The sequence below is a fragment of the Lethenteron reissneri genome, unplaced genomic scaffold (assembly GCF_015708825.2).
Source record: "Lethenteron reissneri isolate LAM-NWPU_2019-01 unplaced genomic scaffold, ASM1570882v1 scaffold_1755, whole genome shotgun sequence".
In the NCBI taxonomy this organism is placed as follows: Eukaryota; Metazoa; Chordata; class Hyperoartia; order Petromyzontiformes; family Petromyzontidae; genus Lethenteron; species Lethenteron reissneri.
Window position 1 is genome coordinate 10001 of NW_026891504.1, and position 18271 is coordinate 28271.

Here is an 18271-nt window from a genome sequence, read left to right on the forward strand (position 1 = left end):
CTATGTGTAAAAATTTTGAAGTTTTTTGGTGCACGAGCAAATCTGCTGGAAAGGCGTGTGGAAGTTTCGTGACGTTCGGACGATATTTGGCGACACTATAATGAGCGTTTTGCCAGCTCCAGGGAATTCGGAGCGAGAGAAACGAGGCCCCGTAACGCACATGAGAGCAATCCCGGCCAATTTCTACCGTTTGATGGGGTCTGTGTGTAAAAATTTTGACTTTTTTTGGTGCACGAGCAAATCTGCTGGAAAGGCGTGTGGAAGTTTCGTGACGTTCGGACGATATTTGGCGACACTATAATGAGCGTTTTGCCAGCTCCAGGGAATTCGGAGCGAGAGAAACGAGGCCCCGTAACGCACATGAGAGCAATCCCGGCCAATTTCTACCGTTTTATGGGGTCTATGTGTGCTGGAAAAGCGTGTGGAAGTTTCGTGACGTTCGGACGATATTTGGCGACACTATAATGAGCGTTTTGCCAGCTCCAGGGAATTCGGAGCGAGAGAAACGAGGCCCCGTAACGCACATGAGAGCAATCCCGGCCAATTTCTACCGTTTGATGGGGTCTATGTGTAAAAATTTTGACGTTTTTTGGTGCACGAGCAAATCTGCTGGAAAAGCGTGTGGAAGGTTCGTGACGTTCGTACGATATTTGGCGACACAAAAAATTGCGATTTCCCAGCTTCAGGGAATTCGGAGCGAGAGAAACGAGGCCCCGTAACTCACATGAGAGCAATCCCGGCCAATTTCTACCGTTTGATGGGGTCTGTGTGTAAAAATTTTGACTTTTTTTGGTGCACGAGAAAATCTGCTGGAAAGGCGTGTGGAAGTTTCGTGACGTTCGGACGATATTTGGCGACACTATAATGAGCGATTTCCCAGCTTCAGGGAATTCGGAGCGAGAGAAACGAGGCCCCGTAACTCACATGAGAGCAATCCCGGCCAATTTCTACCGTTTGATGGGGTCTGTGTGTAAAAATTTTGACTTTTTTTGGTGCACGAGCAAATCTGCTGGAAAGGCGTGTGGAAGTTTCGTGACGTTCGGACGATATTTGGCGACACTATAATGAGCGTTTTGCCAGCTCCAGGGAATTCGGAGCGAGAGAAACGAGGCCCCGTAACGCACATGAGAGCAATCCCGGCCAATTTCTACCGTTTTATGGGGTCTATGTGTGCTGGAAAAGCGTGTGGAAGTTTCGTGACGTTCGGACGATATTTGGCGACACTATAATGAGCGTTTTGCCAGCTCCAGGGAATTCGGAGCGAGAGAAACGAGGCCCCGTAACGCACATGAGAGCAATCCCGGCCAATTTCTACCGTTTGATGGGGTCTATGTGTAAAAATTTTGACGTTTTTTGGTGCACGAGCAAATCTGCTGGAAAAGCGTGTGGAAGGTTCGTGACGTTCGTACGATATTTGGCGACACAAAAAATTGCGATTTCCCAGCTTCAGGGAATTCGGAGCGAGAGAAACGAGGCCCCGTAACTCACATGAGAGCAATCCCGGCCAATTTCTACCGTTTGATGGGGTCTGTGTGTAAAAATTTTGACTTTTTTTGGTGCACGAGAAAATCTGCTGGAAAGGCGTGTGGAAGTTTCGTGACGTTCGGACGATATTTGGCGACACTATAATGAGCGATTTCCCAGCTTCAGGGAATTCGGAGCGAGAGAAACGAGGCCCCGTAACTCACATGAGAGCAATCCCGGCCAATTTCTACCGTTTGATGGGGTCTATGTGTAAAAATTTTGAAGTTTTTTGGTGCACGAGCAAATCTGCTGGAAAAGCGTGTGGAAGGTTCGTGACGTTCCTACGATATTTGGCGACACTAAAATGAGCGATTTCCCAGCTCCAGGGAATTCGGAGCGAGAGAAACGAGGCCCCGTAACGCACATGAGAGCAATCCCGGCCAATTTCTACCGTTTGATGGGGTCTATGTGTGCTGGAAAAGCGTGTGGAAGTTTCGTGACGTTCGGACGATATTTGGCGACACTATAATGAGCGATTTCCCAGCTTCAGGGAATTCGGAGCGAGAGAAACGAGGCCCCGTAACTCACATGAGAGCAATCCCGGCCAATTTCTACCGTTTGATGGGGTCTATGTGTGCTGGAAAAGCGTGTGGAAGTTTCGTGACGTTCGGACGATATTTGGCGACACTATAATGAGCGTTTTGCCAGCTCCAGGGAATTCGGAGCGAGAGAAACGAGGCCCCGTAACGCACATGAGAGCAATCCCGGCCAATTTCTACCGTTTGATGGGGTCTATGTGTGCTGGAAAAGCGTGTGGAAGTTTCGTGACGTTCGGACGATATTTGGCGACACTATAATGAGCGTTTTGCCAGCTCCAGGGAATTCGGAGCGAGAGAAACGAGGCCCCGTAACGCACATGAGAGCAATCCCGGCCAATTTCTACCGTTTTATGGGGTCTATGTGTGCTGGAAAAGCGTGTGGAAGTTTCGTGACGTTCGGACGATATTTGGCGACACTATAATGAGCGTTTTGCCAGCTCCAGGGAATTCGGAGCGAGAGAAACGAGGCCCCGTAACGCACATGAGAGCAATCCCGGCCAATTTCTACCGTTTGATGGGGTCTATGTGTAAAAATTTTGACGTTTTTTGGTGCACGAGCAAATCTGCTGGAAAAGCGTGTGGAAGGTTCGTGACGTTCGTACGATATTTGGCGACACAAAAAATTGCGATTTCCCAGCTTCAGGGAATTCGGAGCGAGAGAAACGAGGCCCCGTAACTCACATGAGAGCAATCCCGGCCAATTTCTACCGTTTGATGGGGTCTGTGTGTAAAAATTTTGACTTTTTTTGGTGCACGAGAAAATCTGCTGGAAAGGCGTGTGGAAGTTTCGTGACGTTCGGACGATATTTGGCGACACTATAATGAGCGATTTCCCAGCTTCAGGGAATTCGGAGCGAGAGAAACGAGGCCCCGTAACTCACATGAGAGCAATCCCGGCCAATTTCTACCGTTTGATGGGGTCTGTGTGTAAAAATTTTGACTTTTTTTGGTGCACGAGCAAATCTGCTGGAAAGGCGTGTGGAAGTTTCGTGACGTTCGGACGATATTTGGCGACACTATAATGAGCGTTTTGCCAGCTCCAGGGAATTCGGAGCGAGAGAAACGAGGCCCCGTAACGCACATGAGAGCAATCCCGGCCAATTTCTACCGTTTGATGGGGTCTATGTGTAAAAATTTTGACTTTTTTTGGTGCACGAGCAAATCTGCTGGAAAGGCGTGTGGAAGTTTCGTGACGTTCGGACCATATTTGGCGACAATAAAATGAGCGTTTTGCCAGCTCCAGGGAATTCGGAGCGAAAGAAACGATGCTCCGTAACGCACATGAGAGCAATCCCGGCCAATTTCTACCGTTTGATGGGGTCTGTGTGTAAAAATTTTGACTTTTTTTGGTGCACGAGAAAATCTGCTGGAAAAGCGTGTGGAAGGTTCGTGACGTTCGTACGATATTTGGCGACACAAAAAATTGCGATTTCCCAGCTTCAGGGAATTCGGAGCGAGAGAAACGATGCTCCGTAACGCACATGAGAGCAATCCCGGCCAATTTCTACCGTTTGATGGGGTCTATGTGTGCTGGAAAAGCGTGTGGAAGTTTCGTGACGTTCGGACGATATTTGGCGACACTATAATGAGCGTTTTGCCAGCTCCAGGGAATTCGGAGCGAGAGAAACGAGGCCCCGTAACGCACATGAGAGCAATCCCGGCCAATTTCTACCGTTTGATGGGGTCTATGTGTAAAAATTTTGACTTTTTTTGGTACACGAGCAAATCTGCTGGAAAGGCGTGTGGAAGTTTCGTGACGTTCGGACCATATTTGGCGACACTATAATGAGCGTTTTGCCAGCTCCAGGGAATTCGGAGCGAGAGAAACGAGGCCCCGTAACGCACATGAGAGCAATCCCGGCCAATTTCTACCGTTTGATGGGGTCTGTGTGTAAAAATTTTGACTTTTTTGGTGCACGAGCAAATCTGCTGGAAAGGCGTGTGGAAGTTTCGTGACGTTCGGACGATATTTGGCGACACTATAATGAGCGATTTCCCAGCTTCAGGGAATTCGGAGCGAGAGAAACGAGGCCCCGTAACTCACATGAGAGCAATCCCGGCCAATTTCTACCGTTTGATGGGGTCTATGTGTAAAAATTTTGAAGTTTTTTGGTGCACGAGCAAATCTGCTGGAAAAGCGTGTGGAAGGTTCGTGACGTTCCTACGATATTTGGCGACACTAAAATGAGCGATTTCCCAGCTCCAGGGAATTCGGAGCGAGAGAAACGAGGCCCCGTAACGCACATGAGAGCAATCCCGGCCAATTTCTACCGTTTGATGGGGTCTATGTGTGCTGGAAAAGCGTGTGGAAGTTTCGTGACGTTCGGACGATATTTGGCGACACTATAATGAGCGATTTCCCAGCTTCAGGGAATTCGGAGCGAGAGAAACGAGGCCCCGTAACTCACATGAGAGCAATCCCGGCCAATTTCTACCGTTTGATGGGGTCTATGTGTAAAAATTTTGAAGTTTTTGGTGCACGAGCAAATCTGCTGGAAAAGCGTGTGGAAGGTTCGTGACGTTCCTACGATATTTGGCGACACTAAAATGAGCGATTTCCCAGCTCCAGGGAATTCGGAGCGAGAGAAACGAGGCCCCGTAACGCACATGAGAGCAATCCCGGCCAATTTCTACCGTTTGATGGGGTCTATGTGTGCTGGAAAAGCGTGTGGAAGTTTCGTGACGTTCGGACGATATTTGGCGACACTATAATGAGCGTTTTGCCAGCTCCAGGGAATTCGGAGCGAGAGAAACGAGGCCCCGTAACGCACATGAGAGCAATCCCGTCCAATTTCTACCGTTTGATGGGGTCTATGTGTGCTGGAAAAGCGTGTGGAAGTTTCGTGACGTTCGGACGATATTTGGCGACACTATAATGAGCGTTTTGCCAGCTCCAGGGAATTCGGAGCGAGAGAAACGAGGCCCCGTAACGCACGTGAGAGCAATCCCGTCCAATTTCTACCGTTTGATGGGGTCTATGTGTAAAAATTTTGACTTTTTTTGGTACACGAGCAAATCTGCTGGAAAGGCGTGTGGAAGTTTCGTGACGTTCGGACCATATTTGGCGACACTATAATGAGCGTTTTGCCAGCTCCAGGGAATTCGGAGCGAGAGAAACGAGGCCCCGTAACGCACATGAGAGCAATCCCGGCCAATTTCTACCGTTTGATGGGGTCTGTGTGTAAAAATTTTGACTTTTTTTGGTGCACGAGAAAATCTGCTGGAAAAGCGTGTGGAAGGTTCGTGACGTTGCTACGATATTTGGCGACACAAAAAATTGCGATTTCCCAGCTTCAGGGAATTCGGAGCGAGAGAAACGAGGCCCCGTAACGCACATGAGAGCAATCCCGGCCAATTTCTACCGTTTGATGGGGTCTATGTGTAAAAATTTTGACGTTTTTTGGTGCACGAGCAAATCTGCTGGAAAAGCGTGTGGAAGGTTCGTGACGTTCCTACGATATTTGGCGACACTAAAATGAGCGATTTCCCAGCTCCAGGGAATTCGGAGCGAGAGAAACGAGGCCCCGTAACTCACATGAGAGCAATCCCGGCCAATTTCTACCGTTTGATGGGGTCTATGTGTAAAAATTTTGAAGTTTTTTGGTGCACGAGCAAATCTGCTGGAAAAGCGTGTGGAAGGTTCGTGACGTTCCTACGATATTTGGCGACACTAAAATGAGCGATTTCCCAGCTCCAGGGAATTCGGAGCGAGAGAAACGAGGCCCCGTAACGCACATGAGAGCAATCCCGGCCAATTTCTACCGTTTGATGGGGTCTATGTGTGCTGGAAAAGCGTGTGGAAGTTTCGTGACGTTCGGACGATATTTGGCGACACTATAATGAGCGATTTCCCAGCTTCAGGGAATTCGGAGCGAGAGAAACGAGGCCCCGTAACGCACATGAGAGCAATCCCGTCCAATTTCTACCGTTTGATGGGGTCTATGTGTGCTGGAAAAGCGTGTGGAAGTTTCGTGACGTTCGGACGATATTTGGCGACACTATAATGAGCGTTTTGCCAGCTCCAGGGAATTCGGAGCGAGAGAAACGAGGCCCCGTAACGCACGTGAGAGCAATCCCGTCCAATTTCTACCGTTTGATGGGGTCTATGTGTAAAAATTTTGACTTTTTTTGGTACACGAGCAAATCTGCTGGAAAGGCGTGTGGAAGTTTCGTGACGTTCGGACCATATTTGGCGACACTAAAATGAGCGTTTTGCCAGCTCCAGGGAATTCGGAGCGAAAGAAACGATGCTCCGTAACGCACATGAGAGCAATCCCGGCCAATTTCTACCGTTTGATGGGGTCTGTGTGTAAAAATTTTGACTTTTTTTGGTGCACGAGCAAATCTGCTGGAAAGGCGTGTGGAAGTTTCGTGACGTTCGGACGATATTTGGCGACACTATAATGAGCGTTTTGCCAGCTCCAGGGAATTCGGAGCGAGAGAAACGAGGCCCCGTAACGCACATGAGAGCAATCCCGGCCAATTTCTACCGTTTGATGGGGTCTGTGTGTAAAAATTTTGACTTTTTTTGGTGCACGAGCAAATCTGCTGGAAAGGCGTGTGGAAGTTTCGTGACGTTCGGACGATATTTGGCGACACTATAATGAGCGTTTTGCCAGCTCCAGGGAATTCGGAGCGAGAGAAACGAGGCCCCGTAACGCACATGAGAGCAATCCCGGCCAATTTCTACCGTTTTATGGGGTCTATGTGTGCTGGAAAAGCGTGTGGAAGTTTCGTGACGTTCGGACGATATTTGGCGACACTATAATGAGCGTTTTGCCAGCTCCAGGGAATTCGGAGCGAGAGAAACGAGGCCCCGTAACGCACATGAGAGCAATCCCGGCCAATTTCTACCGTTTGATGGGGTCTATGTGTAAAAATTTTGACGTTTTTTGGTGCACGAGCAAATCTGCTGGAAAAGCGTGTGGAAGGTTCGTGACGTTCGTACGATATTTGGCGACACAAAAAATTGCGATTTCCCAGCTTCAGGGAATTCGGAGCGAGAGAAACGAGGCCCCGTAACTCACATGAGAGCAATCCCGGCCAATTTCTACCGTTTGATGGGGTCTGTGTGTAAAAATTTTGACTTTTTTTGGTGCACGAGAAAATCTGCTGGAAAGGCGTGTGGAAGTTTCGTGACGTTCGGACGATATTTGGCGACACTATAATGAGCGATTTCCCAGCTTCAGGGAATTCGGAGCGAGAGAAACGAGGCCCCGTAACTCACATGAGAGCAATCCCGGCCAATTTCTACCGTTTGATGGGGTCTGTGTGTAAAAATTTTGACTTTTTTTGGTGCACGAGCAAATCTGCTGGAAAGGCGTGTGGAAGTTTCGTGACGTTCGGACGATATTTGGCGACACTATAATGAGCGTTTTGCCAGCTCCAGGGAATTCGGAGCGAGAGAAACGAGGCCCCGTAACGCACATGAGAGCAATCCCGGCCAATTTCTACCGTTTTATGGGGTCTATGTGTGCTGGAAAAGCGTGTGGAAGTTTCGTGACGTTCGGACGATATTTGGCGACACTATAATGAGCGTTTTGCCAGCTCCAGGGAATTCGGAGCGAGAGAAACGAGGCCCCGTAACGCACATGAGAGCAATCCCGGCCAATTTCTACCGTTTGATGGGGTCTATGTGTAAAAATTTTGACGTTTTTTGGTGCACGAGCAAATCTGCTGGAAAAGCGTGTGGAAGGTTCGTGACGTTCGTACGATATTTGGCGACACAAAAAATTGCGATTTCCCAGCTTCAGGGAATTCGGAGCGAGAGAAACGAGGCCCCGTAACTCACATGAGAGCAATCCCGGCCAATTTCTACCGTTTGATGGGGTCTGTGTGTAAAAATTTTGACTTTTTTTGGTGCACGAGAAAATCTGCTGGAAAGGCGTGTGGAAGTTTCGTGACGTTCGGACGATATTTGGCGACACTATAATGAGCGATTTCCCAGCTTCAGGGAATTCGGAGCGAGAGAAACGAGGCCCCGTAACTCACATGAGAGCAATCCCGGCCAATTTCTACCGTTTGATGGGGTCTATGTGTAAAAATTTTGAAGTTTTTTGGTGCACGAGCAAATCTGCTGGAAAAGCGTGTGGAAGGTTCGTGACGTTCCTACGATATTTGGCGACACTAAAATGAGCGATTTCCCAGCTCCAGGGAATTCGGAGCGAGAGAAACGAGGCCCCGTAACGCACATGAGAGCAATCCCGGCCAATTTCTACCGTTTGATGGGGTCTATGTGTGCTGGAAAAGCGTGTGGAAGTTTCGTGACGTTCGGACGATATTTGGCGACACTATAATGAGCGATTTCCCAGCTTCAGGGAATTCGGAGCGAGAGAAACGAGGCCCCGTAACTCACATGAGAGCAATCCCGGCCAATTTCTACCGTTTGATGGGGTCTATGTGTGCTGGAAAAGCGTGTGGAAGTTTCGTGACGTTCGGACGATATTTGGCGACACTATAATGAGCGTTTTGCCAGCTCCAGGGAATTCGGAGCGAGAGAAACGAGGCCCCGTAACGCACATGAGAGCAATCCCGGCCAATTTCTACCGTTTGATGGGGTCTATGTGTGCTGGAAAAGCGTGTGGAAGTTTCGTGACGTTCGGACGATATTTGGCGACACTATAATGAGCGTTTTGCCAGCTCCAGGGAATTCGGAGCGAGAGAAACGAGGCCCCGTAACGCACATGAGAGCAATCCCGGCCAATTTCTACCGTTTTATGGGGTCTATGTGTGCTGGAAAAGCGTGTGGAAGTTTCGTGACGTTCGGACGATATTTGGCGACACTATAATGAGCGTTTTGCCAGCTCCAGGGAATTCGGAGCGAGAGAAACGAGGCCCCGTAACGCACATGAGAGCAATCCCGGCCAATTTCTACCGTTTGATGGGGTCTATGTGTAAAAATTTTGACGTTTTTTGGTGCACGAGCAAATCTGCTGGAAAAGCGTGTGGAAGGTTCGTGACGTTCGTACGATATTTGGCGACACAAAAAATTGCGATTTCCCAGCTTCAGGGAATTCGGAGCGAGAGAAACGAGGCCCCGTAACTCACATGAGAGCAATCCCGGCCAATTTCTACCGTTTGATGGGGTCTGTGTGTAAAAATTTTGACTTTTTTTGGTGCACGAGAAAATCTGCTGGAAAGGCGTGTGGAAGTTTCGTGACGTTCGGACGATATTTGGCGACACTATAATGAGCGATTTCCCAGCTTCAGGGAATTCGGAGCGAGAGAAACGAGGCCCCGTAACTCACATGAGAGCAATCCCGGCCAATTTCTACCGTTTGATGGGGTCTGTGTGTAAAAATTTTGACTTTTTTTGGTGCACGAGCAAATCTGCTGGAAAGGCGTGTGGAAGTTTCGTGACGTTCGGACGATATTTGGCGACACTATAATGAGCGTTTTGCCAGCTCCAGGGAATTCGGAGCGAGAGAAACGAGGCCCCGTAACGCACATGAGAGCAATCCCGGCCAATTTCTACCGTTTGATGGGGTCTATGTGTAAAAATTTTGACTTTTTTTGGTGCACGAGCAAATCTGCTGGAAAGGCGTGTGGAAGTTTCGTGACGTTCGGACCATATTTGGCGACAATAAAATGAGCGTTTTGCCAGCTCCAGGGAATTCGGAGCGAAAGAAACGATGCTCCGTAACGCACATGAGAGCAATCCCGGCCAATTTCTACCGTTTGATGGGGTCTGTGTGTAAAAATTTTGACTTTTTTTGGTGCACGAGAAAATCTGCTGGAAAAGCGTGTGGAAGGTTCGTGACGTTCGTACGATATTTGGCGACACAAAAAATTGCGATTTCCCAGCTTCAGGGAATTCGGAGCGAGAGAAACGATGCTCCGTAACGCACATGAGAGCAATCCCGGCCAATTTCTACCGTTTGATGGGGTCTATGTGTGCTGGAAAAGCGTGTGGAAGTTTCGTGACGTTCGGACGATATTTGGCGACACTATAATGAGCGTTTTGCCAGCTCCAGGGAATTCGGAGCGAGAGAAACGAGGCCCCGTAACGCACATGAGAGCAATCCCGGCCAATTTCTACCGTTTGATGGGGTCTATGTGTAAAAATTTTGACTTTTTTTGGTACACGAGCAAATCTGCTGGAAAGGCGTGTGGAAGTTTCGTGACGTTCGGACCATATTTGGCGACACTATAATGAGCGTTTTGCCAGCTCCAGGGAATTCGGAGCGAGAGAAACGAGGCCCCGTAACGCACATGAGAGCAATCCCGGCCAATTTCTACCGTTTGATGGGGTCTATGTGTGCTGGAAAAGCGTGTGGAAGTTTCGTGACGTTCCGACGATATTTGGCGACACTATAATGAGCGATTTCCCAGCTTCAGGGAATTCGGAGCGAGAGAAACGAGGCCCCGTAACTCACATGAGAGCAATCCCGGCCAATTTCTACCGTTTGATGGGGTCTATGTGTAAAAATTTTGAAGTTTTTTGGTGCACGAGCAAATCTGCTGGAAAAGCGTGTGGAAGGTTCGTGACGTTCCTACGATATTTGGCGACACTAAAATGAGCGATTTCCCAGCTCCAGGGAATTCGGAGCGAGAGAAACGAGGCCCCGTAACGCACATGAGAGCAATCCCGGCCAATTTCTACCGTTTGATGGGGTCTATGTGTGCTGGAAAAGCGTGTGGAAGTTTCGTGACGTTCGGACGATATTTGGCGACACTATAATGAGCGATTTCCCAGCTTCAGGGAATTCGGAGCGAGAGAAACGAGGCCCCGTAACTCACATGAGAGCAATCCCGGCCAATTTCTACCGTTTGATGGGGTCTATGTGTAAAAATTTTGAAGTTTTTTGGTGCACGAGCAAATCTGCTGGAAAAGCGTGTGGAAGGTTCGTGACGTTCCTACGATATTTGGCGACACTAAAATGAGCGATTTCCCAGCTCCAGGGAATTCGGAGCGAGAGAAACGAGGCCCCGTAACGCACATGAGAGCAATCCCGGCCAATTTCTACCGTTTGATGGGGTCTATGTGTGCTGGAAAAGCGTGTGGAAGTTTCGTGACGTTCGGACGATATTTGGCGACACTATAATGAGCGTTTTGCCAGCTCCAGGGAATTCGGAGCGAGAGAAACGAGGCCCCGTAACGCACATGAGAGCAATCCCGTCCAATTTCTACCGTTTGATGGGGTCTATGTGTGCTGGAAAAGCGTGTGGAAGTTTCGTGACGTTCGGACGATATTTGGCGACACTATAATGAGCGTTTTGCCAGCTCCAGGGAATTCGGAGCGAGAGAAACGAGGCCCCGTAACGCACGTGAGAGCAATCCCGTCCAATTTCTACCGTTTGATGGGGTCTATGTGTAAAAATTTTGACTTTTTTGGTACACGAGCAAATCTGCTGGAAAGGCGTGTGGAAGTTTCGTGACGTTCGGACCATATTTGGCGACACTATAATGAGCGTTTTGCCAGCTCCAGGGAATTCGGAGCGAGAGAAACGAGGCCCCGTAACGCACATGAGAGCAATCCCGGCCAATTTCTACCGTTTGATGGGGTCTGTGTGTAAAAATTTTGACTTTTTTTGGTGCACGAGCAAATCTGCTGGAAAGGCGTGTGGAAGGTTCGTGACGTTCGTACGATATTTGGCGACACAAAAAATTGCGATTTCCCAGCTTCAGGGAATTCGGAGCGAGAGAAACGAGGCCCCGTAACTCACATGAGAGCAATCCCGGCCAATTTCTACCGTTTGATGGGGTCTGTGTGTAAAAATTTTGACTTTTTTTGGTGCACGAGCAAATCTGCTGGAAAGGCGTGTGGAAGTTTCGTGACGTTCGGACGATATTTGGCGACACTATAATGAGCGATTTCCCAGCTCCAGGGAATTCGGAGCGAGAGAAACGAGGCCCCGTAACTCACATGAGAGCAATCCCGGCCAATTTCTACCGTTTGATGGGGTCTAGTGTGTAAAAATTTTGACTTTTTTTGGTGCACGAGCAAATCTGCTGGAAAGGCGTGTGGAAGGTTCGTGACGTTCGGACGATATTTGGCGACACTAAAATGAGCGATTTGCCAGCTCCAGGGAATTCGGAGCGAGAGAAACGAGGCCCCGTAACGCACATGAGAGCAATCCCGGCCAATTTCTACCGTTTGATGGGGTCTATGTGTAAAAATTTTGACTTTTTTTGGTGCACGAGCAAATCTGCTGGAAAGCGTGTGGAAGTTTCGTGACGTTCGGACCGATATTTGGCGACACTAAAATGAGCGATTTCCCAGCTCCAGGGAATTCGGAGCGAGAGAAACGAGGCCCGTAACGCACATGAGAGCAATCCCGGCCAATTTCTACCGTTTGATGGGGTCTATGTGTAAAAATTTTGAAGTTTTTTGGTGCACGAGCAAATCTGCTGGAAAAGCGTGTGGAAGGTTCGTGACGTTCGTACGATATTTGGCGACACTAAAATGAGCGATTTCCCAGCTCCAGGGAATTCGGAGCGAGAGAAACGATGCCCCGTAACGCACATGAGAGCAATCCCGGCCAATTTCTACCGTTTGATGGGGTCTATGTGTGCTGGAAAAGCGTGTGGAAGTTTCGTGACGTTCGGACGATATTTGGCGACACTATAATGAGCGTTTTGCCAGCTCCAGGGAATTCGGAGCGAGAGAAACGAGGCCCCGTAACGCACATGAGAGCAATCCCGGCCAATTTCTACCGTTTGATGGGGTCTGTGTGTAAAAATTTTGACTTTTTTTGGTGCACGAGCAAATCTGCTGGAAAGGCGTGTGGAAGTTTCGTGACGTTCGGACGATATTTGGCGACACTATAATGAGCGTTTTGCCAGCTCCAGGGAATTCGGAGCGAGAGAAACGAGGCCCCGTAACGCACATGAGAGCAATCCCGGCCAATTTCTACCGTTTGATGGGGTCTGTGTGTAAAAATTTTGACTTTTTTTGGTGCACGAGCAAATCTGCTGGAAAAGGCGTGTGGAAGGTTCGTGACGTTCGTACGATATTTGGCGACACTAAAATGAGCGATTTGCCAGCTCCAGGGAATTCGGAGCGAGAGAAACGAGGCCCCGTAACGCACATGAGAGCAATCCCGGCCAATTTCTACCGTTTGATGGGGTCTATGTGTGCTGGAAAAGCGTGTGGAAGTTTCGTGACGTTCGGACGATATTTGGCGACACTATAATGAGCGTTTTGCCAGCTCCAGGGAATTCGGAGCGAGAGAAACGAGGCCCCGTAACGCACATGAGAGCAATCCCGGCCAATTTCTACCGTTTGATGGGGTCTATGTGTAAAAATTTTGACGTTTTTTGGTGCACGAGCAAATCTGCTGGAAAAGCGTGTGGAAGGTTCGTGACGTTCGTACGATATTTGGCGACACAAAAAATTGCGATTTCCCAGCTTCAGGGAATTCGGAGCGAGAGAAACGAGGCCCCGTAACTCACATGAGAGCAATCCCGGCCAATTTCTACCGTTTGATGGGGTCTGTGTGTAAAAATTTTGACTTTTTTTGGTGCACGAGAAAATCTGCTGGAAAGGCGTGTGGAAGGTTCGTGACGTTCGGACGATATTTGGCGACACTATAATGAGCGATTTCCCAGCTTCAGGGAATTCGGAGCGAGAGAAACGAGGCCCCGTAACTCACATGAGAGCAATCCCGGCCAATTTCTACCGTTTGATGGGGTCTATGTGTAAAAATTTTGACTTTTTTGGTGCACGAGCAAATCTGCTGGAAAGGCGTGTGGAAGTTTCGTGACGTTCGGACGATATTTGGCGACACTATAATGAGCGTTTTGCCAGCTCCAGGGAATTCGGAGCGAGAGAAACGAGGCCCCGTAACGCACATGAGAGCAATCCCGGCCAATTTCTACCGTTTGATGGGGTCTATGTGTGCTGGAAAAGCGTGTGGAAGTTTCGTGACGTTCGGACGATATTTGGCGACACTATAATGAGCGTTTTGCCAGCTCCAGGGAATTCGGAGCGAGAGAAACGAGGCCCCGTAACGCACATGAGAGCAATCCCGGCCAATTTCTACCGTTTGATGGGGTCTATGTGTAAAAATTTTGACGTTTTTTGGTGCACGAGCAAATCTGCTGGAAAAGCGTGTGGAAGGTTCGTGACGTTCGTACGATATTTGGCGACACTAAAAATTGCGATTTCCCAGCTTCAGGGAATTCGGAGCGAGAGAAACGAGGCCCCGTAACGCACATGAGAGCAATCCCGGCCAATTTCTACCGTTTGATGGGGTCTATGTGTAAAAATTTTGACGTTTTTTGGTGCACGAGAAAATCTGCTGGAAAGGCGTGTGGAAGTTTCGTGACGTTCGGACGATATTTGGCGACACTATAATGAGCGATTTCCCAGCTTCAGGGAATTCGGAGCGAGAGAAACGAGGCCCCGTAACTCACATGAGAGCAATCCCGGCCAATTTCTACCGTTTGATGGGGTCTATGTGTAAAAATTTTGAAGTTTTTTGGTGCACGAGCAAATCTGCTGGAAAAGCGTGTGGAAGGTTCGTGACGTTCCTACGATATTTGGCGACACTAAAATGAGCGATTTCCCAGCTCCAGGGAATTCGGAGCGAGAGAAACGAGGCCCCGTAACGCACATGAGAGCAATCCCGGCCAATTTCTACCGTTTGATGGGGTCTATGTGTGCTGGAAAAGCGTGTGGAAGTTTCGTGACGTTCGGACGATATTTGGCGACACTATAATGAGCGATTTCCCAGCTTCAGGGAATTCGGAGCGAGAGAAACGAGGCCCCGTAACTCACATGAGAGCAATCCGGCCAATTTCTACGTTTGATGGGGTCTATGTGTGCTGGAAAAGCGTGTGGAAGTTTCGTGACGTTCGGACGATATTTGGCGACACTATAATGAGCGTTTTGCCAGCTCCAGGGAATTCGGAGCGAGAGAAACGAGGCCCCGTAACGCACATGAGAGCAATCCCGGCCAATTTCTACCGTTTGATGGGGTCTATGTGCTGGAAAAGCGTGTGGAAGTTTCGTGACGTTCGGACGATATTTGGCGACACTATAATGAGCGTTTTGCCAGCTCCAGGGAATTCGGAGCGAGAGAAACGAGGCCCCGTAACGCACATGAGAGCAATCCCGGCCAATTTCTACCGTTTTATGGGGTCTATGTGTGCTGGAAAAGCGTGTGGAAGTTTCGTGACGTTCGGACGATATTTGGCGACGATATAATGAGCGTTTTGCCAGCTCCAGGGAATTCGGAGCGAGAGAAACGAGGCCCCGTAACGCACATGAGAGCAATCCCGGCCAATTTCTACCGTTTGATGGGGTCTATGTGTAAAAATTTTGACGTTTTTTGGTGCACGAGCAAATCTGCTGGAAAAGCGTGTGGAAGGTTCGTGACGTTCGTACGATATTTGGCGACACAAAAAATTGCGATTTCCCAGCTTCAGGGAATTCGGAGCGAGAGAAACGAGGCCCCGTAACTCACATGAGAGCAATCCCGGCCAATTTCTACCGTTTGATGGGGTCTGTGTGTAAAAATTTTGACTTTTTTTGGTGCACGAGAAAATCTGCTGGAAAGGCGTGTGGAAGTTTCGTGACGTTCGGACGATATTTGGCGACACTATAATGAGCGATTTCCCAGCTTCAGGGAATTCGGAGCGAGAGAAACGAGGCCCCGTAACTCACATGAGAGCAATCCCGGCCAATTTCTACCGTTTGATGGGGTCTGTGTGTAAAAATTTTGACTTTTTTTGGTGCACGAGCAAATCTGCTGGAAAGGCGTGTGGAAGTTTCGTGACGTTCGGACGATATTTGGCGACACTATAATGAGCGTTTTGCCAGCTCCAGGGAATTCGGAGCGAGAGAAACGAGGCCCCGTAACGCACATGAGAGCAATCCCGGCCAATTTCTACCGTTTGATGGGGTCTATGTGTAAAAATTTTGACTTTTTTTGGTGCACGAGCAAATCTGCTGGAAAGGCGTGTGGAAGTTTCGTGACGTTCGGACCATATTTGGCGACAATAAAATGAGCGTTTTGCCAGCTCCAGGGAATTCGGAGCGAAAGAAACGATGCTCCGTAACGCACATGAGAGCAATCCCGGCCAATTTCTACCGTTTGATGGGGTCTGTGTGTAAAAATTTTGACTTTTTTTGGTGCACGAGAAAATCTGCTGGAAAAGCGTGTGGAAGGTTCGTGACGTTCGTACGATATTTGGCGACACAAAAAATTGCGATTTCCCAGCTTCAGGGAATTCGGAGCGAGAGAAACGATGCTCCGTAACGCACATGAGAGCAATCCCGGCCAATTTCTACCGTTTGATGGGGTCTATGTGTGCTGGAAAAGCGTGTGGAAGTTTCGTGACGTTCGGACGATATTTGGCGACACTATAATGAGCGTTTTGCCAGCTCCAGGGAATTCGGAGCGAGAGAAACGAGGCCCCGTAACGCACATGAGAGCAATCCCGGCCAATTTCTACCGTTTGATGGGGTCTATGTGTAAAAATTTTGACTTTTTTTGGTACACGAGCAAATCTGCTGGAAAGGCGTGTGGAAGTTTCGTGACGTTCGGACCATATTTGGCGACACTATAATGAGCGTTTTGCCAGCTCCAGGGAATTCGGAGCGAGAGAAACGAGGCCCCGTAACGCACATGAGAGCAATCCCGGCCAATTTCTACCGTTTGATGGGGTCTATGTGTGCTGGAAAAGCGTGTGGAAGTTTCGTGACGTTCCGACGATATTTGGCGACACTATAATGAGCGATTTCCCAGCTTCAGGGAATTCGGAGCGAGAGAAACGAGGCCCCGTAACTCACATGAGAGCAATCCCGGCCAATTTCTACCGTTTGATGGGGTCTATGTGTAAAAATTTTGAAGTTTTTTGGTGCACGAGCAAATCTGCTGGAAAAGCGTGTGGAAGGTTCGTGACGTTCCTACGATATTTGGCGACACTAAAATGAGCGATTTCCCAGCTCCAGGGAATTCGGAGCGAGAGAAACGAGGCCCCGTAACGCACATGAGAGCAATCCCGGCCAATTTCTACCGTTTGATGGGGTCTATGTGTGCTGGAAAAGCGTGTGGAAGTTTCGTGACGTTCGGACGATATTTGGCGACACTATAATGAGCGATTTCCCAGCTTCAGGGAATTCGGAGCGAGAGAAACGAGGCCCCGTAACTCACATGAGAGCAATCCCGGCCAATTTCTACCGTTTGATGGGGTCTATGTGTAAAAATTTTGAAGTTTTTTGGTGCACGAGCAAATCTGCTGGAAAAGCGTGTGGAAGTTTCGTGACGTTCGTACGATATTTGGCGACACAAAAATTGCGATTTCCCAGCTTCAGGGAATTCGGAGCGAGAGAAACGAGGCCCCGTAACTCACATGAGAGCAATCCCGGCCAATTTCTACCGTTTGATGGGGTCTGTGTGTAAAAATTTTGACTTTTTTTGGTGCACGAGAAAATCTGCTGGAAAGGCGTGTGGAAGTTTCGTGACGTTCGGACGATATTTGGCGACACTATAATGAGCGATTTCCCAGCTTCAGGGAATTCGGAGCGAGAGAAACGAGGCCCCGTAACTCACATGAGAGCAATCCCGGCCAATTTCTACCGTTTGATGGGGTCTGTGTGTAAAAATTTTGACTTTTTTTGGTGCACGAGCAAATCTGCTGGAAAGGCGTGTGGAAGTTTCGTGACGTTCGGACGATATTTGGCGACACTATAATGAGCGTTTTGCCAGCTCCAGGGAATTCGGAGCGAGAGAAACGAGGCCCCGTAACGCACATGAGAGCAATCCCGGCCAATTTCTACCGTTTTATGGGGTCTATGTGTGCTGGAAAAGCGTGTGGAAGTTTCGTGACGTTCGGACGATATTTGGCGACACTATAATGAGCGTTTTGCCAGCTCCAGGGAATTCGGAGCGAGAGAAACGAGGCCCCGTAACGCACATGAGAGCAATCCCGGCCAATTTCTACCGTTTGATGGGGTCTATGTGTAAAAATTTTGACGTTTTTTGGTGCACGAGCAAATCTGCTGGAAAAGCGTGTGGAAGGTTCGTGACGTTCGTACGATATTTGGCGACACAAAAAATTGCGATTTCCCAGCTTCAGGGAATTCGGAGCGAGAGAAACGAGGCCCCGTAACTCACATGAGAGCAATCCCGGCCAATTTCTACCGTTTGATGGGGTCTGTGTGTAAAAATTTTGACTTTTTTTGGTGCACGAGAAAATCTGCTGGAAAGGCGTGTGGAAGTTTCGTGACGTTCGGACGATATTTGGCGACACTATAATG